Raw genomic sequence first — 17,397 nt, forward strand, 5'->3', positions numbered from 1 at the left:
AAGAAAAGGAAGTGATAAACAAAATTCAGGATAGTAGTTACACTAAGGTGGGAGTGAAGAGGATGCATTCCAATTGACAGGAAATAACAAGAACAGAGGAACATGCTAGATGATACAGCAAAACCCAGATGATGTAAAACTCTACAGGACAAACCACCAGGATTCTTCAACACAATAATTACAAAAAGAAAAGAAAGATGACAGGGACACAGACAGATGAAAGAAACATAAAAGACACTGCAAACAATCACAATGTGTGACCTCCCTTAGATCCTGATCAAACAAACTCTAAATGGAAAAAAAAATATGGTATTTATGAAGCAATTGTAAATTTAAGCATTGAGTTTTCATAATATTAAATAATTCTTTGTTTTTAGGTGTGATAATGGTATCAGGTAAAAGTTTTTTATAAAGAGTCAGCTTTTAGAGAAACATAACAATGGTTTGCAGTTGGAATTAAAAAGACAGAAGAACTCAAATGTAATGGTTATGCTGGGTTTCTTTAAACTTGGGGGTAAGTACATTCATTTGTAGTGTTACTTTTTGTATATTACACATATTTAATAAAAAAGGAGAAAAAGTGAGGTAAGACGCGTGCTGGTTTAAAACTGTTATGTACCCCAGAAAAGGCCATGTTCTTTTAATCCATTCCTGTGGGTACAGACTATATGGTAGTTGGGACCTCTTGATTAGGTTATTTCAATTGAGATATGATCCACCTCATTCCAGGTGGGTCTTAAATCCTCTTACTGGAGTCCTTTATAAGAGGATAAAACACATCCAGAAGCAGAGAGATGGAATTAAGAGAAGCTCACAGAGAAACACCCAGAGACTTAGAGAAAAAGCCCCAGACAGAGAAGCCAGAAGCTGAAGCAACGTAACTTGGGAGAGAAGGAGCAGCAGGCATTGCCATGGGCCTCGCTATCTGACAGAGGAGCTCAAGCTTGCTGATAACCCGTCTTCAGAGAAGGTATCATCCTGTTGATGCCAACTGGGACATTTTCACGACCTTAGAACTGTAAATTTGTAAGCTAATAAATCCCCATTGTTAAAAGCCAGTGCATTTTTGGTATATTGCATTCCAGTAGCTTTAGCAAATTGAAGCAGTACGTAATAAAGTCAGGAAGGAAGAAGGAAGGAGAAGGGAGGGAAAGAGACACAAAGGAAGAAGGACAGAAAGGGAAGGAGGACCATAGAGAGGGGAATGAAGGAAAGGAGGGAAGGAAGAAGGAAGAAGAAGGGAGGGAGGAAAGAAGGAGGGGAGGGACAAGGGGAGAACAGAGAGGAGAGTGAAGGGAAGGGGGAAGGGAGGGAAGGAAGGAAAAGAATGGGGAAGAGAACAAGAGAAGGGAGAAGGAAGACAAAAAGAGACAGATCACCTCTGTGCCTACATTGCAACAACTAGCCGGTGGAACAACAGTAAGTGACTTGTCCCTTTGGGGAATGGTGATGGGAGCACTCTAGAGCATTTGGGATAGCAGAATGTCACCCTCCTAGAGGCCTTCCCTAATGACCCTGTCTAGTCTTCTCTCCTCCCACCTCTCTGTTTCTTTTCTTCACAGCATGCCTCATCATCTGACATGTAATCCTTCGTTGGGTTTATTATCCCTCTTCCAATTAGACTGAAGATCCATCCAGCAGGGACCTCATCTCATTCAGCTAGCATTTAATAATCTACCTGGCTGGTAGCAGGTGTCAAGAAATGATGGCAGTGGTGGTGGTAGTGGTGGTGGTGATGATGACGATGGTGGTAGTGGTGGCGGTGGTGGCAATGATGGTGATGATAGTGATGGTCGTAGTGATGGTGGTGGTGATGACAATGATGTGGTGGTGGTAATGATGATGATGATGGTGGCAGTGGTGGTGGTGGCAGCAGCAGCAGCAACTGGCACTTACTGAGCACTTACCATGGACCAGGCCCTATTCTAAGAAATCTACATGTATTAATCCATTCAATAATGCTCAGAACAATCTATGACAAATACTATTGTTACTGTTATTCCCATTTTGCAGTTAAGTAAACAGAGGATCAGATTGCTAAAGCGACTTGCTCAGAGTTGCACAGCCAGCAGGTAGCCAAGGCCAGGATGTGAACCCAGGCAGTCTAGGTTCCAGGACTCTGAACACCCTACCCTGTACTCCTGCCTCACCAATAAATATCCATTTAATGATAAAGGCAGAAGCTTGTTGTTCAGGCCTATAATGGTCTGAGTCCAAGGAGGGCCTGACTTGGCCAACTTATTTCTCCTACCCATACCAGCTCCTGGGTTGTTTCTTTGCAGAGACACAATATATGTAACTACACACTGCCATATTACAAACCATGATCTGAGTTACTAAATCAATGTTCTTTGACTTGCTTTCTGCCTGGTGCATAACAGGCACTCAGCAAACGTGTTGAGTAGAACAAAGTGCAAGAAATTTGGACTGGGATGCCAAAATAGGATTCCAAAATAAAAACGCACCCACGGTGGTAGTGGTGGCGGGGGAATTTTATCAGTCACCCTCAACCTAGCGCGAATTGCTCCGAGCAGACTGCTTTCCCTCCAGCACTTCTGCCAACACCAGCCACACAGAAGGGACCTTCAACAGCAAAGAACTCAAGCAGTGAGTGCCCCAAGGGCTGTGAGAGCCAGAGTCTGGAATTCAAGAAACTCTTTCCAGGGTAGGCCTGGCCAGAATTAAGCAGCCCAGAGGCCATTTGGGGGTGAGCCTCTGGGACCAGAGCACTCTGGGATAAAAGCAGCTGTGGGAGGACTGGATTGGGGGAGCGGCCAGTGTCTAAAGGGGTCACTACTGCAGACCAGGGCAAAGCCAACTGCATTTGGAGTGAAAAGATTGTCCCCAGAAACTCTCCCTAATCAGAAGAGAACAGGAAGCCAGCCGGGGGTGGGGGGGAACTGGTGGTGTCCCTTCTCCCAAAGGGGCTGGGGGGTGGGCAAGAGAGGGGAGTCCCAGGTCCTGAGCCAAGGCATGAATTTCTCAGAACCTTGGCAGCCTGGAAAACACAGAGCCGGTTTCTGTTTTCCACCCCCAGAAACGGCTGTAACCACAGCGGGAGGGAGGCCCCCCTGGCCTGGTCGGGAGAGTCCCGGTGAGGCCAGGGAGGCAAACACGGCTGCTGTTTACAGAGGGACGCCCCGGCCAGCTTGGATGCCCGACTGCTGGGCGTCCCCGGCCACCTCACGCTTTCCACCAGCTGGGCCCACGGGGACTCTATCTTCTGGAGGAGCCGCACGTTGGAAAGCGGCAGCTGGAACAGGGGGCCGTGTGCGCCAGCTGGGCCGGCCTCCTGGCACGAAGTGGGAGTGATCGCGCGGGACAGCTGCAAAAAGAGCACTCCAGAGTCCAAGATAAGCCGTGCCAAGCACAACAGAACAACAAGGGGAGTGGGAGGAGAGCCGCACGAGGCAGCCGCCCAGCGCGGCACCCAGCCCGGCACACCGAGTGTCCCTGTCCTCCAGGGCAGCCCACTCCTGGGCTTTCACGATCGTTTCCATGGCACTTGGTTTTGCTGTCACAACAACCTCGGGCTGGCCGGACACTGGGCAGCCCTGCTGGCTGGAGGCTGGTAATCAATTTTCTGGGGACCCAGTGGCCAGCACATTTTTAAGGGCCTGCCCTGGCCTGGTCTGCCATGTCCCCCCAAGCGTCTGCCTCTGTCAAGTTCACGGGACATTCCAGGCCTGGAGAACATGGCACAGAGCCTCCCTGGGCTGCTCGGATGGGGATGTGTCTCCTTCACTGTGACCCCACAAAGTCCCAGCAAGGCACTGAAGGCCCTTGGCACTTACATTTCTGTAAACTGCCCCCCGCCCCAGGTCATATTGTACAACTGAAACGCCCCCACTGCTCATAGTAAACATAATTTAAATATGTAAAAATAATTTAAATATTGCTACAGAAGGTTCAAGGTGACCGGCTGACATGGTAAGTTTATAGGCATTTAATTACACATGAATCTCACGTTGACTTTGCAGTTCTCTTTAGATTTAGAAGCTAATCCCCCTGTGCCCCCACGACTGCACCACAACCTCATCCCAGTAAGCCTTCGACAACATCCCAAAGGCTTTTTTTCAGGCCCCTTGAAAGGCTCGTCGCCCTAAGATTCCAAAGCTGTCCTACTGAATGGAAATAACGGTCTGATTCTAGGACCAGGACAAAAGCTTTCTTCCTAGGTTTTATAGACTGTCAAACCTAGATGATGCAACAGAGCTTTGTATTTGCACTCCTGAACTCGCAGGGCAACACGTGGCATCTTTCCCCAAAACAATCTAAAGAACATCTACAAATTTATTTGCTGGCTGTGCAACTTTGGGCAAGTTAACTTAGCCTCTTTGGGCTGCAGTTTCCTTATCTATAAGATGGGGATGCCTGCCTCACTGGGGCTGTTGTGAGGACTGAATGAGTTAATCAAGTCCAGTAGAAGAGTCCCTGATACACAATAAGTGCCATCTAAGTATTAGATGCTGTTGTTATTTTATGATTAAATTGTTTAAAATCCTTCTAAACCCAGACTGGGTATGATCTCCATTTGATTCCTGGATATCCACTCAACACCAGAAATATTTGGTGAGCATCTGCTATGTGCAGGGAGCTGGGCCAGACTTTGAGCAAAGGAGCACATTAGCAAATGTTGTCAAAGGCTTCCTGTGTGCAGTGTCAGCCCAGGGGCAGTCCGGGATGCACACAAGTCAGAGATGTTTGTCCTTACCATCCAGTCTCCCTGGACTTGAGCCAGGGAGAAAACATGAATAGAAGCATCTGGAAGGCGTATGCGATGGCTGGCTCCTGCGAGGGACACTGTCCCTCCCCAGGACTCAGAAGCAAGAGAGAAACTATCAAGCTACAGAGAGGGGTGACCTTGAAACACTGGTCAGAGTTCAAAAGACAGAGGAGGGAGGGGATGGCGACCCAGGCGGAGGTTATGATGTAGGTAAAGGTTCAGAGGCAACAAGCCTCAGACAGCCTCCTGCCATCCTCCACTCAACACCGAGAGGGGACTTGAGAAGTTTAAGCACCAGATCGTGGTGGACACAACCTTAAGCAGAACTAAAAGGTTTCTGTTTCTAAATCTCCATTTTTTATACTAGTCTCTAGGGTCATTTCTAGGACTTGAAATCTCTCTCTTTTTTCTTGTCCTTATTTTCTTTTAAGTAACATAGGTGTGGGAGGGAGGGAAGGAGGGGAATCCAAAAGTATAAATGCACACACAGTGAAACGTCTCCCTTCTACTCCCATCCCTGGCTGCCCACTATCCTTGCTGAAGCTGTATCTTATTAATAGGCCTTCAGGTTGTTTCTAGTCTTCTGCTACTTCAAACATGACTGCAGTCAACACTCCACACCCTACAGCTGGAGACCCGGCTCATTATGGTGCCTGGGCAGGGGCCTCAGCCCTGTCCCCGGGTCACCCAGGAAAACCAAGAGCTCGTGAAGCCACAACACATCGAGCCAGAGAGCACCATGCAGAGTTGGGGCCAGGGACGGGAAACCAACAAGCCCATCAGATCCTCAGCTGCGCCGGAACATCTACAGGATAAACTGCTAGAAGTGAGCTAATCTGGGTCAAAAGAGCTGTGTACTGTAAACTTCAGAACATTTTGCTAGATTTTGCCCTCAAAAGAGGTCCTTTTGGTGTAGATTCCCGCCAATAATTACGAGAATGTTTCTTGCCACCTCACCTATACTGCACTTTTTCAACCTCCCTTTCTTTTCCTTCCCTTTTGTCCCCTGCCCTTCCCTTCCTTTCTTTCTTGATAATCTCACAGGAGGGAAAAAATGGCTCTGGTCTGACATGGTCCTACAGCAAACACAGAAGGTAATGTCCAGATAGTAGAAAGTCCAGGGAACCAGGAGAATATGGCGGGAATTTAGACCGTCATGGCTGGAGCAAGGAGGGGCCTCGCTGGGGGTTTTCAGAGGACCTGCCCACTGAGCCCTGGGAGGGCCCCGGCCGGGACTTCGGGGTGCCAGCTCCCAGCTCCCGGCCCCGTCCTGTCTGAAGGGACTTCTCAGCTCTCTGCCCACATGACTGAAACAGAAAGCAGTAAAGAAGGGTTATCACATCTCAGAATAAAGGGTCCCGCTCAAACCTGGAGCAAACTTTCCTGGCTGTGCTGGGAGCCAGGAGCCATGGAGAATGTCCCAAAGAGGGCTGAGCAGACCCCCAAATGCCGAGAATAAGACATTTCTGTGGCCCTGGACAGACGAAGAAGACGAGGAAGACAATGAAGCTGCTACTTTTTATGGGGTGCTTACTCTGTGTCCGACCATCATACCCACTTTCTATATTCCATCTCATTTTAAACCGGAAGCCCTGCTTTGATCCCCATTTTACAGATGGGGAAACTGAGGTCATGGACATTGAATAACCTGCTGAAGGCCACACCCTCCAAATTCTCAGGTGATTATAGGGATAGGGGAGACAGAGCAGAATAGGGTGGCTCAGGGCAGGTGGAGCCCAAGATTCCTGGGGGGCACCCACACGGGGGTCCCCAGGAGGTGGTCGCAGGGACGGATCTGCAGCAAAAGCCCGTTTCCCGGAGTCTCATCAGACAGGGGAGTTCAGAAGCGGGGGCCGCCAAGATCAAAGCTCAGTCGTGTTTATGCATAGAAACGAGATCATTCCTCTCACACACGGGCCTCTGACAGCTCATCCTCTCCACTCCAAGCTTGGTGGCCTCCCCTCAGCCGGTTTCCCATCCGAGATACGGAGATGCTAATTAGCCCTTGCCTCCCTAAGAGGCTCATTAAGTGGAGGGGCCGTTGCTGTCCCTATAATCATTTCCTGTACTTGCCAGCCTCCCAAACCATAACCTTCCACTTGCTAGCAGTTTCCCTTCCCTCCCGGAAAAAATCCGACCGTCTCATGGTGGCTGGCAAGGCCCGACGCCGTCCCGCCTGCCCTCCAGGCTCCTTCCCTCTCCGCCCACAGGCCCCTCTGTCCACCACGCAATCCCCGTCTCTTCCGAATCTGGTCCTTTGCACTTGCTGTTTCCTCTGCCTGCAATTCCCGTCTCCCACCTCATCCTTCGGGTCTCAGATCAAAAGTCACCTCCTCGGAGAGGCCAACCCTGTCCAGCCTGTCCCCACCACGACATTATTTATTTTCTCCAGCGTGCTCAGCCCCATCTGAAATGCTCCTTATTTGCTGGTTGACTGACTGACAGCTCCCCGCTAGAGTAAGCGTGGTCCCAGGGGGGGCCTTGTGGCCCTGCTCACGGCTGTGCCCCAGCACTTGGCACAAAGCCTTGAAGGCAGTAGGTGCTGAGTGAGTATCTGGGCAAAGAATGGATGACTGGGCACCAGCCGTTGGGAAGCAAGGGTGGGGATGCTAAGTCAAGAAGGCACCTGCTCAGCGAGAGTCCGCTGGGCATAGCCGAGCCAGCCGGCCACAGACCCAATGCTGCAGGAGACTGGGCCCCGCCGCGAACCCCGCCCTCCCCGGTATCGGTGGGACACCCAACAGTCTACACACCACTTTTGACACCTGCCTCGGGCACCAAGGAGAGGCAGAGCTGGGGCTCCCGGTCAGCCTTCCTCTGACAACAGCCCTCGTCGCCATCTTCAGACTCTGAAGCCACCTCCCTGGGCACCTTCCTGTGCTATGGAGGAGCACTAGTTCCTGGTGGGTTCACACAGTCGGGGAGTTCTAGGAATTCTCCAGCCTACAAATAACGGGCATTTTCCAGAGGAGACCCCCACAAAAGACACAGTTTGGTCAACACTCCTCATTATGAAGCAGCTGCTTCCCCCAGAATTGGGCACCAAATCCTTTAGATCGGCGGTTCTCAAAAGGGGGTGATTTTACCCCCAGGGACATTTGGCAACATAGGAGGATGTTTTCGGTTGTCACAACCTGGGGTGGGAGGATGCTTCTGGCATCTCGTGTACAGAGGCCAGGGATGCTGCTAAACATCCTGCGGTGCACAGGACGGACCCCGCAGCAAAGAAGCATCCAGTCCAAAATGTCAATAGTGCTGGCTGTGAAACCCTGCTGTGGACAGAAAGGTAGTGACAAAATGACTTGGGGTTTCTGGCCTGATCCCGAGAAGAAGGGCTCCCCTAATTTGGGGAGAATCAGCCCTGAATTTCCTGATTTTTGCCTTTCAACAATAACTGGACATTTCCTTTAGGCCTCTTCCCTCACTCTCTTTTAGATTTTCTTCGTTTTCTGACCGGCAATATGTATTTATTTAACTATTTGTTTGTTTCTCCAACTGAGGTATAAGCTCCTGAAGGCAGAGACTCTGTGTGTTCCAGTGCCTAAAAATTGCACTAGACACATAGGAAGAATTCAAGAGATGTTTGTGGAATAGATGAAGGAAATCCCCGGAATATTAAAGAATACAAGATAACCATCCTCCTTTTGGAGCTATTCTTCCCATTATGCCCCCCAAATTCACTCTCCCTGTGTTTTTTAGAAACAGATTTTTAGCTGGAGCTATGGTTGGATAATTGAATCACAAAAACTACACTTCCCAGCCTTCCTTGCAGCTCAGTGTGGCCGCATAACAAACAACAAAACTCTGGTCAATGAGGTACCAGCTGAAGGAATGTGATTTCCAGGTTATGCCCTTAAAGAGTACGGGCAAGCCCTCCTTCCTCTTTTCCCAGATCCTCTCCTCCCAGCCAGGCACCACCTTGGGCAGTGCAGACAGGGGCTCCAGCTTAAACACGGTAAAGAGAGAAAACAGAAGGAGCCTGAGTTCCTGGCATCATGGGGCCAGAAGATCAGCCCTGGAGTGTTTAGCCTGTGCTGTTCCATGAGAAAGAAATCATCTATCTTATTTAAGCCACGTGTTTTTTGGGTTTCCGTTACAGCAGCCCCCCCAACCTCCTAACCAATACATAACCCTCCCCTCCCCAACAAACTCTAACTGTTCTGAAATCACATTTAAAGACTCCACAAGGCTGCAGGGAATATCTTAGACAAAGAGCTTCTATACTCTCCCCTTCATATCTGTAGGGGATACAACCCTGAGCCAACATATAAGGTCCCTTCCTCCCTGAATCTCAGAATATCTGAGTACATTTCTAACCGGAGAAAGGAAGGAGAGGAAGTCAGAGTATTTAGATCCATCAGATGAGAAGGACAAAGGAAACTACCAAAAAGCCCATTAAAATCTTACCCCCAAACATATCAAGTATGTTTAAATTCATGAATTCATAATGCTACCAACAAAATATAAAATGAACAAAAAACCTAATGGATCACTATTGGCAAATGCTAATGAACTAACTCCTTATTTTGAAAACTGGTACACCAAGGGGAAGAATCAAGCATTCATCGTGCTTTTCCTATATGAATTATACCATTGTTGACAAAGGGAGGTTTCCCTTTATAGAAGTTTTCCAGCTAACAGAAGAGGAAAGGACGATAGAATTAGGATAGAATATCACCCTTCTGCAGCCCTGATGAATGAATCGAGTTAGGCTTCGATTATCAACAGTGACTAGCGTCACCAAAGAGAAACAGCCTGATGTTATGTACCACCTGGCAGAGGATACACCATCACCTATGAAGGAGCCTTGCCAAAAAAAAAAACAAAAAAAGGAAAAGAAAATCAAACCTGGATCTTATGCCTCTGGAACCAAATGCCAATTTGTGGGAGATACAGACAACAGGGGAACGTATTAAACCTCACCGTGGGGATATAACTGGCAAAATCCAGACTGTGCGAAATTTTATTGGATGAGAAACTTGGTTTCTTCAACAAATAAATTACAAACAATAGTAGCAATGATACTAATAATAACAATAAAAAGGGGTTTTATTATTTAAATTCTAGGGGGGAACCTGTAGGTTAAAACAGACTCAAAAGACAAGACATCCACTTGCAATGTGTGGAATCTGATTCAAGCAAACCAGAAAATAATAAAAACAACACAAAGCATAAAAAATGTTTATGAAATTGATGAAACAACTGGGAGTTTAAACACTAGATATTTCACTATATTAAGAAATCGTTACTAATTTTCAAATATGCTAATGGTTTTATGGGTATTCTCAGAGTCCTTTTTCTTTTAGAGATATATTCTGAATATTAATGCATGAAATGATGTGATGTCTAGGATTTGCTTCAAAATATTACTATGGAATGGAAGTGATAAAGGATGGGGTGTAGAAGAAACTAGACTGGCCATCAGTTGAGAACAGCTGAAGCTCGGTGGTGGGTACATGGGGGTACACTGTGCTATTCTATATTTGCATATCTTCAAAATATTAAATAGTAAAAAGTTTCAAACATCCTACCCCCATGCACAAGGAAGGGGAAGGAAGAGAAAAGGAGCGAGCACATCCTAAGTCCCCACCATGTGTCGGTACTGGGTGGGGCAGCCACGATGTGAGTGACACCTCCAGGTCAGAGGTCACAAATTCAAATGCATATTGGGCCCAACTCAGTGAGGTTGGCCAGAGACAACAGAGCAAGTGTGACGTGAGTAACAACGACACTCGTCCATTGTCAGGAGACAATAGGGAATGGTGGGGACTGTGGAGAATGGAAGCAGGCGCTCTGTCTGGAGGAGGCAGGCGCTAATCACAGCCAGCCTGACCTCAGCTCCAGGGAGCCATCATGCAGGATGCGGGGCCCGGAGTGGCTAAATCCTCAGATTTTCCAAGAAAAGCCAGAAATTTGTATTTTTTTATATGCAAGCCCCTGGTTTTTAAATGTTGGCCTCTAATCCAAATACTTTTTAAAATACTGTGTCGGCCAAACAAAATATCTGCAGGCTAAATGCAGCCTGTGGAACACCAGTTGGCCACCCCTGCTCAAAGCACTGAGGCAGACCACAACAGGATCCATCTGTAAGAAGTCGAAAGGGTGCATTAATCAAATTTGGGTCAATTATTTTTTAGGCATCCAGTAAAGCTGAGAGTTCAAAAGACACCATCAGCTTCCAGAAATCTCTAAGAACTGGCTGGGTGACATCTCGAAAGCATCCACCACGTAGTTGGTCATGCAACAGAACCCCCGCTTTGTCCAGAATTTTGGAAATGAACCACCAGGGAGGGTCCTTTCAGCTTTCCTGGGGCCGTGGAACTAACCGGCTCCACATGAAACCCATTTGCCCAGGACTGGAATCCAAACCTGCCTGCCCAGACAGTCCTGTCGTAAAATCAAGGGGGGCTGCTCGACGCTCATTATAATAACGTAACCAGACTTCATGGCAGATTATAGGGATGCAGCGGGTGTCATCCCAAACCTGAAAGTGGCAGGATTCACTGCCGAGGGCCAAAACAGACCCCTTCTCAGACTCACCCTCAGCTTGCCTTTGACTTCACCTAGAGAAGGGCCGTCAGCACCGGGGGCTGGCAAACCAGTCCCCAGCCCTTCATGAACAGGCACCGGGGCAACCTGACCAGACCCCCGGAGTGAGAGAAAATTGAAGGTGTCAAAATGCAGTGGAGAAGAGCCGGAGAAACGTTTTGTTGCTCCCCAAGAACAAAGCCCCTCTTTCTCCCTCTTTTTTGTCCAGGGTGAGAAGAGAATCCTGAACTAACCTCAAAGGCAACAAAATACACCCCAATCTCAAGTCTATGGAGGGGGTAAAAGCAACGCAATTTCATAAAATGAAGCTTTGTGGTCCCCGCCTCCCCCCCCCCCCAGGAAAACAAAGCTTTGCCATTTATCCAAATGGGGGAGAAGGTAGGGAGTTGAGAGAAAAATCTGGTATGTAATTAATTTCCACCTACCTAACGCATAGATAACTAAACTGCTTTTCAGGTTCTACTTTTTGAGAGAAAAACAAACTGTAAGCTAGAGCTGATATTGGAAAGTTCTGTATTTTCTAATACAAACTCCTGGTTTCTCTGGAGTCATGGCCTGGGATGAATGAAGACCCAATGAGCCCACAGACCTGAGCTGCTGCATCTCCTGAAATGAGCAAAGTCTCCAGCAGGTTCAGCCTACCCCCCTCACTAAGGCAGGGGAGAGACTCTCAGCACGATGCTCTAGAAAGAATGAAAATACAGAAGCGCCTTTAAAAATTTTTTGATATATGATAAATGAATATCTCTCAATCAAATCTGCAAAAAAAAAAAAAAACCCACATGCACCATGTTTTCTTAAAAAAAGACAATTTGGCAACAATTAAGGAAATTTGAATTTGAAAAGGTTATTAGATGATATTAGGAAGTAAGTGTAATTTTGTTAGGTGTGATAATGGTATCATAGTTACGTGAGAAAATGTCTTTATTTTTTAAAGATGTATAATGAAATGTTTATGTGTGGAACACCATGCTGCCTATATTTTAAGATACTTTAGCCAAAAAGTAAGAAAGAGAGGAAACAAATTGTTCATTATATGAATATCCATAATACTATATCCTACTTATCAGACAGTTGGAAACTTTTCATAATTAAAAGTTTAAAAGATGTAAAAAAAAAAAACAAAAATGGGGGATACCGATCTACCCATAAATCTTGCTCAACCAAACACCTCATTCCTTCACCAGGACAGTAACTTGTTACCTCATTTGGAGCTGGAAATGAAATGAGGCACACGTAGTCCTGGAGGAGGGCTGTGAGTCCACCTAATGACAGCAGATGATGTCTCCTTTGGTCCCGTTATTGGGTGCCATCTGCTCATTGTGGGTCAGATGCTGCTTTGGAATGCAGGCTGAGGGGACAGCACATCTGAGAATGGACTTTCTTGTGGTTTGGTAGCTCCTGACCTCCAAATGCAAGTGTGCATTCCTTTGGAAATAACTGCTTAGCAGAATTTCAAAAATATGGCTGAGCGTTTTGGGGTCTGGAGTCAGCTGGAAGGTGGCTCCCTTAATTACACTGGCATTACAAGGGATATATCATTTGGGATGAAAGTGCAGATAAGTGGCACAGCTATAAGATATTTCTTACAGGGAGGGAAACATCAAGGGGACAAAATAAAGATGCTCCTAAGTACAGATACCTAAAGGATGTTTACTCGCCTGTGGGAAGGTCATGGACCTGCTCATAACTCTATTAAATGACCTTCAAACTATAGCTCTAACAAATTTTGTGGGTTCGTCCTTAGGCAAGCACTGCTTTCTAGACTCTGGGATTTTCTAACGATACTCTAAATATCTTTTGCTGAATTAACAAGAGGTAGCCTGGCAGGGTAATCAGAACACAGGTTAAGAGTGAGCCACACAGCTCTCCTTCCAATGGCCTGGGATTTCTGGTGGTGGTGGTGGTGGTGATGACGATGATTTTGTTGTTGTTGATGATAGAGGAGATGAAGATTAACAACTACAAGAATGACCCCATTTCAATTCTTACCTAACCCCAAATTGTATTTTCTTAACACAAGTGACCTGCCCACGGTCACAAAAGAGTGAAGTGGTGAAGCCAGACTGAAAGCCAGGCAGGCCAGCTGCACAAGGCCCACAGCCGACGGCCCCGAGCAGAGGCGGGACCCTGGACCCCCAGACCCATTCCCGAGCAGTGACCCCTGCCTTCTGTGCCCAGTCCCACAATGGCACACGCACCAGGCAACCAGTGCAGCGCTGTCTGTAATAGCGAGAGATGGGGAATGGTCCATGCCCCATCCACAGGGACCGGTTAAGTGAAAGACGGCCCAGCCATTCCACAGGACGTCATAAAAGGGGAACAAGGACACTGTACTCACGAGCTCTCCAAGGTCTTAAGTGGAAAAAAAACCTAGATGTGGACCTCTGTGTATATTTTGCTACCTTTTGTCAAAGAAAGGGAGAAAATAAGAATATATATTTCTGTCTGCTCATGATGCATAAAGAAACTCTAGAACATGTGTTCTCAATGGGGATGATATCACCCCCAGTGGGGGGAGGGGGGAGGTATGGGGGCTGAAAACTGGTTCTTGGAGGAGGGGGTGAAAAATCCTAGATATTCAATGGTTTGTGGCCCTGCAAAGATCCACGTTACATAAACAGATACAGTCTATCTGTGGAATTACAATTACATGGGGGCAGTGTTCAGGAAAATCTGTCTAAAAAGGTTCCTGAAGGGGGTTGGCAACCATGAAAAACAGGCTAAGAAATGCCGCCATAGAAGCTAGAGAAAAACTAACATTTAAGTGGGCTGTCAGAAATAGAAATAAGACTTTTCTATTCATCTTTTTATATTGTTTAGTTTTTCCAGATATGTAAACATATTGCTTCTATAAAATGTAAAATAAATACTTAAAACTCAACTTAAAAAAGAATGTTGGCGAAGCCCTCGGCAGTGGCCTGGCACTCTGTTGGTGCACGCTAAGGGAGGTGTGTGAATTAAATGTGCATTGGCGGGGTCTGGCCCAGGGGCAGAGCCCACACTCAGATGCCCGTCGGGGGCTCTGCAGGTGCCCACGGCCTCTAGGCCTCTAGGGCAGGCACATCTTGCTCGGTTCTCATCAGAACAGAGAATCCCTGCGTCTTCACCCTCTGCCAGCACATGGGCCCCAGGGAGGCTGTGGCACCCAAGACCTCACAGGGTCAATGTGGCAGCCGAGTGTGCAGCCAGGATCTCAGTGGGCTATGCACGCCCCACCAAACAGGAGGTGCTTTGTCACAGGCTTGCCGTGGGCACTGAGAGGCCTGAGCTAACGATCTCTGACCTGCTGAACAAAGCGGTGCCAGTTCTAAAATGCTCTTTTGTCCCTCGGTTCCTTTCTCCCCTTCCTGTGCTTTGCAGAGTGTCTCTCTCTGTTCATTTCTCCCTGGTTGTTTCTCACGCACTGGCACATCCAGCTTCTGGGTAAAGAGCCTTTTTAGAGGACACCCTCGACCCTTTCTGCCAATCGCACAACAAGCAGAGCGTAGGCCACTGGTCCACCCCCCACCAGGGGACCCGCAGCAGGGGACACACGCTAATTGGACTTCCCGGCACCATCCTCCTGGTGCAGGCGGACATCTGAGGCCCTTGGAAGGCTGCTTTGGGAAGGGAAGTTTGGCCGTGCCCCCCACCTCCACCCCTATGAAGAGACAGGGCACAAGCTGAACTAGTGATGGTCTCCATCTCTAAAGACTGTACTCTAAAAATCTGAATCATACTACATCCTATAAGAAGTCAGTTACATTCATAAACAAATGAGAAGAACAGCAAACATTTATCAAGGATTACTTTGTGTCAACCGCTGCTCTAAGCTTCTTATCTGTCCGAACTCGTATCTTTCTTGCCACAGCCCTATGAGGCAGGAACTATAATCACCTTCATTTCATAGATGGGGAAACTGAGGCACAGGGAAGTGAGAAAACTTTCCAAGGTCACACAGTAAGTGGCAGAGCCGGCACTGAAAGCTAGAGCCTCATGCCTTTGGGACACACGATGGGTGAAAGCTGAGAGCTGAGAAGGCGGCAAGGAGAAGAGTAAGAGAGAACGGAATAGTTTTCATGAGTGAGAAGACGGAGGCACTGAGAGGTGAAGACACCGGCCCAGGTGAGCAGGGGCTGGCACCCGAGTCTGGTGACACCCAAACGGCTTGCCCCCCTGCATCTGCCGGCTGCACCCTCGAAACTAGGCACATTGATCAGAGGTGAGGTCAGGCCCCGTGCTCAGAAGATAGAAAACGAACGATAAACATAGGGCTACTTTGAGTAGTGCTAAAGCAACTTTGTATGACCCCTGTGCAACTGCTGTGGGTGAAGAAATTGGTACCACTTTGACAACCACCTGGCAGCGTCTGCTAAAGGGAAACAAACACACACCTCAGGACCCAGCGGCTCCGCTCCTGGCCAGATACGCAACAGAAAAGCACATGTGTGCTCCAAAGGAAGTTTTATTCATAATAGTCTCAAACTGCAAACAACTCAAAACTCCCTCGACACGGACACAGAGCGGCTCAGTGGAACACACCACGACAGTGAAAATGGATGAACCTCAACACCTGATGATACGGACAAGTCTCACAATCCTGCTGCTGAAAGAAAGAAGCCAGACCCACAAGTGCCCCACTGTATGATTTTTGTTTGTGCAAAAAAGACAAAGCAAATCTCTGCGGTTAGAAGGCAGGAAAGTGGCCACCTCTGAGGAGGGGGTAGAAGTGGGGCGCTGGGTAGGGGGCTTCTGGGTGCCGTGAAGACGCCATGACCTCACCCGGGCGGTAATAACATGCGCAGCCCACTTGGTGAAACCCACAATGCACAAGTGATTTCTGTATGTGCGTATATTTCAACATTTGAATATATATTGAAATAGTCAAATGTAGTCAATTAATATGTTTCAATAAATTTCTAACTACTTCATGTGAAGAAGAGAGTAGAAGCACATTTAAAAATGAAAGAGACTGGTTTGTGATTTTTCCACATGTGTAAATCCTCTCTCTCCCCAATGCGCGCGCACACGCCCATCTGCCAGCGTCACAAGCCACTGGCGAAGGCCCCGGCCATCGCTGAAACCACATCCTTCCTGCCCCGTCATTGACAGAACGAGCTGAGGATCTCTCGTCTCAGCCCCAGGCCGCATCCCTGCCCCCGTGCACTCTCATCTGCAACTGAGCCTGGGCCTGGTCCCCAAAGCCCCTGGTGGACCCGCTGGTGAGAACCCGGCGGCCCGATGCCCTGGAAGCCCAGTTCAGCACTGGTGCTGAGAACAAGTCACCTGCAGCAGCTGGGGAAAGCCACGTCTGGAGCCGCATCTCCCAGCGCCACTCTCGATCGCCTTTGCCCTGAGCCAACCAACTGCCTGGTACAGGCCCCTCGGCGGTGGCCACCCTTCTGTTACACAATGGAAGTGGTTACAAACCACCTGTGTGCCCATCAGCTTTCGGACAGTCCAGGAACACTTAAAGGAAAGCACTAATGCCAGGACCCTCTTGTAGAGTGCACCACCTGGCCCCAAGATCCTGCCGTGAACATGCGAGTCCTTCGTATCTGCCTTTGTCTAAAGTAAAGTAAAACATTCTTTTCCTAAAAACCTCAAATTAACTAGTCTCTCTGCTCCCAATTCTTGCCTCCTCATATACCCCATTCTCCCAACAGCAGTCAGAGTGGTCTTTTTAAAAGATAAATCAAACCATACTGCACTTCTGCTGAAAACCCAACAGCTGCCCATCATACTTTAGATAAAATCCAATCCCTTGCCCACTTCTCTGACCTCAGGGCCTCCCCACCTGCTGTTCCTTCTTCCTGAAACACCCTTCCCTCATACCTTCCCAGGGCTGGCTCCTCACTGAATGCCACCACTTCAGAAAGGCCTTTCTGTCCACTTGGTCAAGGTGGATGCCACCCCGATCCCAGCACCTAACCTTGCTTCAGTCCCTTCAGAGCTTTTAGTGCTGTCTGAGATACTCCTACTTATTTATTATCTCCTTTTCCAAAAATATGCCATGGGAGCAAGGCCTTTGATCTGTTCACTAGTGTACACCTAAGGCCCAGAACAGTGCCTGGCATGGAAAAGGCAACCAGCAAATGCTTGTGGGAAGGAGGGAGGATGGGGGGAAGAGAGGAGTGGAG

At 48.0% G+C, this 17,397-nt stretch overlaps 1 protein-coding gene across 3 annotated transcripts in view; it reads right to left on the reverse strand.

Moving 5' to 3' along the window:
• The window catches only part of NFATC2 (nuclear factor of activated T cells 2), a 150,553-nt gene that overhangs the window by 21,721 nt on the left and 111,435 nt on the right, over window positions 1-17,397 (reverse strand). The window lies entirely within an intron of this gene.

This window comes from Choloepus didactylus, chromosome 19 (assembly GCF_015220235.1).
Source record: "Choloepus didactylus isolate mChoDid1 chromosome 19, mChoDid1.pri, whole genome shotgun sequence".
NCBI classification, from domain to species: Eukaryota; Metazoa; Chordata; class Mammalia; order Pilosa; family Megalonychidae; genus Choloepus; species Choloepus didactylus.